This window comes from Oryx dammah, unplaced genomic scaffold, assembly GCF_014754425.2.
Source record: "Oryx dammah isolate SB20612 unplaced genomic scaffold, SCBI_Odam_1.1 HiC_scaffold_25, whole genome shotgun sequence".
In the NCBI taxonomy this organism is placed as follows: Eukaryota; Metazoa; Chordata; class Mammalia; order Artiodactyla; family Bovidae; genus Oryx; species Oryx dammah.
Genome location: NW_024070209.1, coordinates 95,949,445 through 95,959,770, shown reverse-complemented (window position 1 = coordinate 95,959,770; position 10,326 = coordinate 95,949,445).

Genomic DNA, 10,326 nt, shown 5'->3' with positions numbered 1-10,326 from the left:
CCACACACACCCACACGCCTCTTGCAGGGACACCCAGCCTCTTGGAATCTGGAATAAATGTTACACACCCACACACACCTCGCACACACCCACATGCCTCTTGCAGGGACAGAGACACACACACATACACACACACACCTTTTGCAGGGACACTCAGCCCTCCTATGCTTTACCGGACCCCCAGACCAATCTTTCAGCTCAGCTCACTCAGGTTCAGGAGACCCCACTGCCCAGCTGACCCAACACAAGCTTAGCCTGGTCGCAGTCCCCAGTGCCAATACAGGCCTCTCAAACTGACCCCAAATTCCTAGCATTATCTGTCTCCCTCTTATGCTACACACAGAGGTCCAAAGCAAGGACTGTGAGGCTGGCTTGCTGCTGCTGCTGCTGCTAAGTAGCTTCAGTCGTGTCCGACTCTGTGCGACCCCATAGACAGCAGCCCACCGGGCTCCCCCATCCCTGGGATTCTCTAGGCAAGAATACTGGAGTGGGTTGCCATTTCCTTCTCCAGTGCATGAAAGTGAAAAGTCAAAGTGAAGTCGCTCAGTCGTGTCCGACTCTTAGTGACCCCATGGACTGCAGCCTACTAAGCTCCTCTGTCCATGGCTTAGGGGAAGTATTTAAAAGTTTAAGCTGATCTATGGCCCTACAGTACTTGGGAAAAGGTACAAGCCAGAGGATAAAATGGAACTGAATGAGGAGAGGGATCCAGAGCTTGGCCTTCAGCTAAAGTGGCTAGTCGGTGGTGCCAACTCTGTACCTTTCACCAAAAATGCCCCACACAGCCCCAGCAAGGCACTCAGAGGCAGTGCCAGCATGCTGTTTGTTAGAGATGAGGACCATGCAGGCCTGATTAGTATCAATTTGCTAATGTCTCAAGTCTAATTTCCACACATTCTTAGGCTTTTCTAAAATAGCTGTTTGATCCTTTAAAAAAAAAGAAAAAGGTGTTCCGAAGAACTGATTGTTGAGGAAAATGTCCTATGGGGAAGCCTTCCTAGTGTGTGCATTCCAAGCATTTTTATCACTCAGAAATGCCACTGGTTCAGATGGTTTTACAGGCAAGTTCTAGCAAACCATTAAGGGACAAATAACCTCTATGTTATTTAAACTGTTACACAGAAGAAAAAAGTTTTCCATTTCACTTCCCAATTTTAGCATACTGATACCAAAACTGACAGAGATAATACCAAAAAGGAGAATTACAGGCCAGTTTCAGAACACTAGTCCCCAGAGAATTTAATACATGTTTTTTTGAAAAGGAGGTTCTGCAGTCAAATAACTTGAGAAAGTGCTGCGTGCCACGTATAGTCTACCTTTTAAAGAATCACAATAAGTATAATTAAGGTCTCTGTGATGTCCAGTTCAGTTGAGTCGCTCAGTCATGTCCGACTCTTTGCAACCCCATGAATCGCAGCACACCAGGCCTCCCTGTCCATCACCGTCTCCCTGAGTTCACTCAGATTCACATCTATTGAGTCAGTGATGACATCCAGCCATCTCATCCTCTGTCACTCCCTTCTCCTCCTGCCCCCAATCCCTCCCAGCATCAGAGTCTTTTCCAATGAGTCAACTCTTTGCATCAGGTGGCCAAAGCATGGAGTTTCAGCTTTAGCATCAGTCCTTCCAATGAACACCCAGGACTGATCTCATTTGGACTGGTTGGATCTCCTTGCAGTCCAAGGGACTCTCAAGAGTCTTCTCCAACACCACAGTTCAAAAGCATCAATTCTTCGGCGCTCAGCTTTCTTCACAGTCCAACTCTCACATCCATACATGACCACTGGAAAAATCATAGCCTTGACTAGATGGACCTTGTCCAGGAGTAAACAAACCTGGTATTTCCCAAACTCATCTGAGCCAGGACCACCTTTTCAAAGTTGACCAATTAATCTCTAACCTGTGAATCATTACTCTTATAGACCAATCTACTGAAGTATATAGTAGTTGCAAAACTACTAAATAAAATTTTAGCAATCTGAATCCAACTTGCTGTAAAACAAGTCAAAATCCACTATAATCAGGCAAGATTTATTCCAAAAATACAAGGATGATTCAACATTAGTGACTCTGTAAATTTCATTGGTAAAGAAAAATAAATCACAGGATATTATCAACAGAAGAGACCCTTTAAAAATATTTGATCAATTCAACACCAACAGCTTATAATTTTCTTTAAAAAAAACCTTAATAAACTAGGAAGAATATTTAAGTTTCTTAATGACAAAGTTTACTTATCAGAAGTCATCCATAAACATACTTAATGGTGAAACACTAAGGGCATTCTCATTTTAGTCAGAAACAAAACAAGAATGCCCAATATAATTGCTACAAACTAAAGCCAATACAATAAAATAAGAAAAATAAAAAATATAAAGAATGGAAAAAGACACACTTGTCATTATTTGTTCATGATGTCTATACATACCTAAACATAAAAATGGAAGGGAATCAACTAAAAAGCTTAGAGACTTTAGTAAAGTGGCTAGTTATAAGATAAAAACCAAAATCAATGGTTTTCCTAAATGTTAAAGAAAAGGCTACTTTTCATAAAGAGAGACTTCCATTAGAGAAAGACTCATGGCCTCTCTCTGGAAAAGGTCAGTTTTCATTCCAATCCCAAACAAAGGCAATGCCAAAGAATGTTCAAACTACCACACAATTGCACTCATCTCACATACTAGCAAAGCAATGCTCAAAATTCTCCAAGCAGACTTCAACAGTATGTGAATCATGATCTTCCAGATGTTCAAGCTGGATTTAGAAATGGCAGAGGAACCAGAGATCAAATTGACAAAATCCGTTGGATCATCGAGAAAGCAAGAAAGTTCCAGAAAAACATCTACTTTTGCTTTATTGACTATACCAAAGCCTTTGACTGTGTGGATCACAACAAACTGTGGAAAATTCTGAAAGGGATGGGAATACCAGACCACCTTACCTGCCTCCTGAGAAATCTGTATGCAGGTCAAGAAGCAACAGTTAGAACTAGACATAGAACAGCAGACTGGTTTCAAATCGGGAAAGGAGTACCTCAAGGCTATATATGGTCACCCTGCTTACTTGTAAGAAGAGTACATCATGCAACATGCTGGGCTGGATGAAGCACAAGTTGGAATCAAGATTGCAGGGAGAAATATCAATAACCTCAAATGTGCAAATGATACCACTCTTATGACAGAGAACAAAGAAGAACTAAAGAGCTTCTTGCTGAAAGTGAAAGAGGGGAGTGAAAAAGTTGACTTAAAACTAAACATTCAGAAAACTAAGATCATGGAATCTGGTCCCATCACTTTATGGCAAATAGATGGGGAAACAACGGAAATAGTGACAGACTTTATTTTTGTGTGCTCCAAAATCACTGCAGATGGTGATTGCAGCCATGAAATTAAAAGATGTTTGCCCTTGGAAGAAAAGCTATGATCACCCTAGACAGCATATTCAAAAGCAGAGACATTACTTTCCCAACAAAGGTCCATTTAGTCAAAGCTATGGTTTTTCCAGTAGTCATGTATGGATGTGAGAGTTGGACTATAAAGAAACCTGAGCGCCAAAGAGTTGATGCTTTTGAACTGTGGTGTTGGAGAAGACTCTTGAGAGTCCCTTGGACTGCAAGGAGATCAAACCAGTCCATCCTAAAGGAAATCAGTCCTGAATGTTCACTGGAAGTTCTAATGCTAAAGCTGAAACTCCAATAATCTAGCCACCTGATGCAAAGAACTGACTCATTTGAAAAGACCCTTATGCTGGGCAGGATTGAAGGCAGGAGGAGAAGAAACGACAGAGGATGAGATGGTTGGATGGCATCACCAATTTGATGGACATGAGTTTGAGCAGGCTCTGGGAGTTGGTGATGCACAGGGAAGCCTGGTGTGCTGCAGTCAGGGGTCGCAAAGAATCAGACATGACTGAGCCACTGAACTGAACTGAACATGGCCTCTCTCCACCCTAGAGGAAAATGAATGACAACCTCATTAGTGAATTTGGGAGAAGGAAGTGGACAAGAATAGACGCTTATGAGTTCTCTTTTTGGCTTTGGCTGACTGCAGAAAGCAAATATTTTCATGTGCTCTCCACCATACAGTAGGTAAGTAGACTATTTGCCAGAACTACCTCTTTCTATAGAGGTAAATCTATTCAATTCAGGAGGAAATACAGCAAGCCCACTTGGCTACAGGTCAAAAGCTACATTTTCCAGTCAAGTTTATCAGTAATGAACGCAGTATTTTTATCTCCTATGCCTCAGTTTCTTCCAAATTCAGAAAAGGAAGAAAGGTATTACTTATAGGGCCCCCTAAACACAATACTAAATATCTGTGATATCCATTTATAAAGTATGCCTTTTTAAGAAGATATTCCATTAGCAATGAATAAATACTATGAAATACCCAGGCATACCTTAACAAGAAATGTCAACACCCATAAGAAAAAAAACTATAAAACCTTACTGAAGGACCTAAAAAATAAGTTCATAGGTAAAGGAAAAACATAACAAATTCCTGAGCAGGAAGTCTCAATATTGCAAAGATGACATACTTCCCAAACTCAACTTATATATTTAGTGGAATTCAAATCCAGGAACCAATGTGATTTTGGGGGTAGGGTGCAATGGAACATAGCAAAATTATTTTAAAACTAATCTTGATAAATATGGAAAAATGTCTAGGAAATTTAAAAAACTAAATAATAATTTTAAATTATTATAAGAACATTATTAATGAATATAAAATATAAAGTAAACATCATAGAGCAGTAATAATACTGTTCTAACATATTAAAATATAGTGTAAGTGAGTGAGTGAAGTTGGTCAGTCGTGTCTGACTTTTTGCGACCCCGTGGACTGTAGCCTACCAGGCTTCTCCGTCCATGGGATTCTCCAGGCAACAATACTGGAGTGGGTTACCATATCCTTCTCCAGGGGATCTTCCCGACCCAGGGATTGAACCCAAGTCTCCAACATTGGAGGCAGACGCTTTAAACTCTGAGCCACCAGGGAAAATAATATAATGTAAAACTTCATTAAATAAAATATAAGCAGGCATTTCAGGTGGATTCTTTACCAACTGAGCTATCAGGGAAGCCAAACTTATACTCAGTTCAGTTGCTCAGTCGTGTCCGACTCTTTGCAACCCCATGAATCACAGCACGCCAGGCCTCCCTGTCCATCACCAACTCCCAGAGTTCACTCAAACTCACATCCATCGAGTCCGTGATGCCATCCAGCCATCTCATCCTCTGTTGTCCCCTTCTCCTCCTGCCCCCAATCCCTCCCAGCATCAGAGTCTTTTCCAGTGAGTCAACTCTTTGCATGAGGTGGCCAAAGGATTGGAGTTTCAGCTTTAGCATCATTCCTTCCAAAGAACACCCAGGGCTGATCTCCTTTAGAATGGACTGGTTGGATCTCCTTACAGTCCAAGGGACTCTCAAGAGTCTTCTCCAACACCACAGTTCAAAAGCATCAATTCTTCGGCGCTCAGCTTTCTTCACAGTCCAACTCTCACATCCATACATGACCACAGGAAAAACCATAGCCTTGACTAGACAGACCTTTGTTGGGAAAGTAATGTCTCTGCTTTTGAATATGCTATCTGGGTTGGTCATAACTTTCCTTCCAAGGAGTAAGCATCTTTTAATTTCATGGCTGCAATCACCATCTGCAGTGATTTTGGAGCCCCCCAAAATAAAGTCTGACACTGTTTCCACTGTTTCCCCATCTATTTCCCATGAAGTGATGAGACCGGAGGCCATGATCTTCATTTTCTGAATGTTGAGCTTTAAGCCAACTTTTTCACTCTCTTCTTTCACTTTCATCAAGAGGCTTTTGAGTTCCTCTTCACTTTCTGCCATAAGGGTGGTGTCATCTGCATATCTGAGGTTATTGATATTTCTCCCGGCAATCTTGATTCCAGCTTGTGCTTCTTCCAGCTCAGTGTTTCTCATGATGTACTCTGCATATAAGTTAAACAATATACAGCCTTGATGTACTCCTTTTCCTATTTGGAACCAGTCTCTTAATCCATGTCCAGTTCTAACTGTTGCTTCCTGACCTGCATACAGATTTCTCAAGAGGCAGGTCAGGTGGTCTGGTATTCCCATCTCTTTCAGAATTTTCCACAGTTGATTGTGATCCACACAGTCAAAGGCTTTGGCATAGTCATTAAAGCAGAAGTAGCTCTTTTTCTGGAACTCTCTTGCTTTTTCCATGATCCAGCAGATGTTGGCAATTTGATCTCTGGTTCCCCTGCCTTTTCTAAAACCAGCTTGAACATCAGGGAGTTCACGGTTCACGTATTGCTGAAGCCTGGCTTGGAGAATTTTGAGCATTACTTTACTTAGTGTGTGAGATGAGTGCAATTGTGTGGTAGTTTGGCGTTCTTTGGCATTGCCTTTCTTTGGGATTGGAATGAAAACTGACCTTTTCCAGTCCTGTGGCCACTGCTGAGTTTTCCAAATGTGCTGGCATATTGAGTGCAGCACTTTCATAGCATCATCTTTCAGGATTTGAAATAGCTCCCCTGGAATTCCATCACCTCCACTAGCTTTGTTCATAGTGATGCTTTCTAAGGCCCACTTGGCTTCACATTCCAGGATGTCTGGCTCTAGGTGAGTGATTACACCATCGTGATTATCTGGGTTGTGAAGATCTTTTTTGTATAGTTCTGTGTATTCTTGCCACCTCTTCTTATACTAGTGGCCCACAATTTTATTTAATGAATATAATGTAAAATGAATATAATGTAAAACTTCATTAAATAAAATTGTGGGCCACTAGTATAAGTTTGGCTTCCCTGATAGCTCAGTTGGTAAAGAATCCACCTGCAATGCCTGCTTATAAATGCTTTGCTTCTATCCACTGATCTATTTGCATATTTCTAATATTCTACTAATAGTCTACTCCAAATCATGCTTAGACCACTTCAATGAATTTTTTACTGATCTGGCTTGACTCCATCCAAACAATGGAAAATAGCAACCAGAGTGATCATTAAATAATAATAACAATAAAATATAGCAAGTCACTCCCTCTCTTAAAGCTCTCCAGTGAGTTTCCATAAAATAAATTCAAATACTCTAACATGAGCTACATGATCTCGTCTAGACCTTGCGTCCCCTTCATTTCCTTCTCAGCTGTTCTAGTCACACCCATTGCCTTTTAGATCCTTAAACATCAAAGTTCTGTCTTCCCTGGGGGATTTCACCTAGAGCACTCCTCCTAGGCTCTTCTCCTCCTTAAACTCTGAGCTTAAATGTCACCTCCTTGGAGGCCTTCACTGGTCATCTATTTAAGTTAGGTCCCCAGTGTTTTCATACCATATCAGTTCATTTCCTGCTTATCACTTATCACAGTTTGTAACTATTTACTAGTCGTTTGGATTTCCCTTGTGGCTCAGTGGTAAAGTCTCCACCTGCCAATGCAGGAGACACAGGTTTAATCTTTGGATTGGGAAGATCGCCTGGAGGAAGAAATGGCAACCCATTGCAGTATTCTTGCCTGGGAAATCCCATGGACAGAGGGGCCTGGTGGGTTATAGTCCACGTGGTCACAAAGAGTCAGACATGACGTAGCAACTAAACTACAACTCTTTGTTTACTTATTCAACTGTCAGTCTCCCCCCCCAGACGAAAAACCCCACCAAAGTACCTGTTCATCAAGCATAAATGTGCCACATATACTGGCCCTTCAATAAACATTTGATAGATAGATATATCAACATTTACTATGTGCATACCCTTTGTCCATGTCTAATAATGTATGTTCAAGGATAATTGTTTCAGCATTGCTTATAATGAGAAAATATTGGATACATCCTAAATGTGTAGCAATAGAAGATTATGTTGTTAAAAAAAAGGTGGTACTGACAGAAATAAGCCATGGTATTTTGTTAATAAAAAAAGCAGGTTATAAAACAGAATGCATTTATTCTATGAGTCCATTAATTTTATATGTTTTGTGATTATTTATATGTACTAATATATGCAAACAATACTTAGAAAAATCTATACCAAACTTTAACAGTGTCTATATCTGGAGCAAGAACAGAGACTTTCATCTTCTGTTTTACTGTATCTACAGATCATCCTCGGGAATTCCCTGGCAGTCCAGTGGTTTGAACTTTCATTGCTGTGGGTAATGGTTCAATCCCTGATCAAGGAACTAAGATCCCACAAACTGGGCAGCAAAACAAACAAACAAATACAGATTTCTTTGTCTTATGATGGGGTACATCATAAAACACCCTGATAAATCCATCATAAGTTGAAGAACTTCCCTGGTGGTCCAGAGGCTAAGACTCCACACTCTCAATGCAGGGTGTCTGGGTTCTATCCCTGGCAAGAGAACTAGATCCTACATGCTACAACTAAGAGTTTGCAAGCTTGAGCTAAGAAGCCTGAGTGCCACAACAAGGACTGAACATCCCGTGTGCCACCACTGAAACTTAGCGTGGTCAAATAATCAGATAAATATTTTTTAATAAAAAAATTTAAAAATCTATAAGTTGAAAATATCATAAGTCAAAAATCCTTTTAATACATCACCAAACATCAAAACTTAGCCCAGCCTACCTTAAAGTGCTCAGAACACTTCCATTAGCCTATAATTGGGCAAAATCATTTAACACAAAGCCCATTTTATTAAAAAAAAAAAACTGTTGAATAGCTCAAGTAAATTACTGAACACTGTGGAAAGTGCAAAACAGAACCGTTGTATGATTATAGAATGGCTGTAAGTGTACTAGTTGTTCACCCTTGTGATCCAGTGGCTGATGGAGTGGGGGTTCACTGCCACTGCCTAGCATCACCAGGGAGTATCCTACCACACGTCACTAGCCTGGAACAAGAGCAAAATTTGAAGCCTTAAGTACGGTTTTTACTGAATGACTATATGAGTGTGTGCTCAGTTGTGACTGAGTCTTACACTGTAGACTGTAGCCCCCTAGATTCCTCTGTCCCTGGAATTTTCCAGGTAATAACACTGAAATGGGTTGCCATTTCCTACTCCAGAGGATCTTCCCAACCCAGGGATTGAACCCGCATTTCCTGCTTCTCCTACATTAGCAGGCATATTCCTTACCTGGGAAGCCCACCGTTTCTACTGAATGTGGATCGCTTTTGCATCACCGTAAAGTTGAAAAATTAAGCTGAACCATAAGTCAAGGAACATCTGTATGTCTACATTTTAGCATATTTAGGAATCTGGGTGCAAAAAATAGAACACCCAACCAACAGGAGCTTGAATAATAAGCATTTTTTTTTCTGGCCAGGAGTATCTACCTTCAGTCTTCTTGTTACGGGAAAATGAAGACAGTTAGAATCCATGTCCTAGACTTCTCTGGTGGCCCAGTGATTAAGAATCCACCTGCCAGTGCTGGGGACATGAGTTCCATCCCTGGTCCAGGAAGATTCCAAATGCTGCAGGGCACCTAAGCCATGCGCCACAACTACTGAGCTTGCATTCTAGAGCCTGCAATGAGAGAAGCCTTTGCAATAGGAAGCCCGTGCCTTGCAATGAAGTGTAACTCGCACTTGCTGCAACTAGAGAAAGCCCTTGCATAGCAACAAGACCCAGCACAGCTGAAAAAAAAAAAAAAAGAATACAAGTCCTTCCAGGCGTTGTGGACCTCCTCAGGCGGTTGTCTTTCACACTCCTGTTTGTTGCCTCATGGGACAAAGTGGCTCCTGCAGCCTCAGGTGTTGCGGCCTCTTCTTTCATGGCAGGATGGGGCATGGAGTGAATAGCAAAATCTTTCCCAGAAACTCCCTAGCAGATCTGCTATGATCCAAAAGGTCAGAAATGGGTCACTTGGCTATTGCTAACTGTAAAGGAAGCTAGGGAACTGGTTTTGTCAGTCACTGCCTGAGGCTGCCCATTCTGCCTGGCCAATAAAAATCACTATTCCCCTGGCAAACAGTATGGAGGTTCCTCAGAAAATTAAAAAGAGAACTACACGTAATGCCATTTCTGGATATGTATCTAGAAGACATGAAAACAAGTCCTCAAAGAGGTTATTTGCACTCCCATGTTCATTGCAGCGTTATCCACAACAGCCAGGACATGGGAAAAGCCTAAGTGCCTGTGATGGACCAATGGATAAAGAAAGGGTGAGAATATTATTCAGCCACAAAATGAAGGAAATCCTACCATTTGTGACAACATGGATGAAACTTGAGGATATCATGCTCAGTGAAGTAAGTCAGACAGAGAAAGACAGGTATTGTCCGAGCTCACTTATATATGGTGAGCTGGAATATAAAAAGACATTTCGTGGAAACAGAGAGTGGATTGGTGGTTGCCAGGGGCGGGGTGGGAGGATTTAAACTTCCAG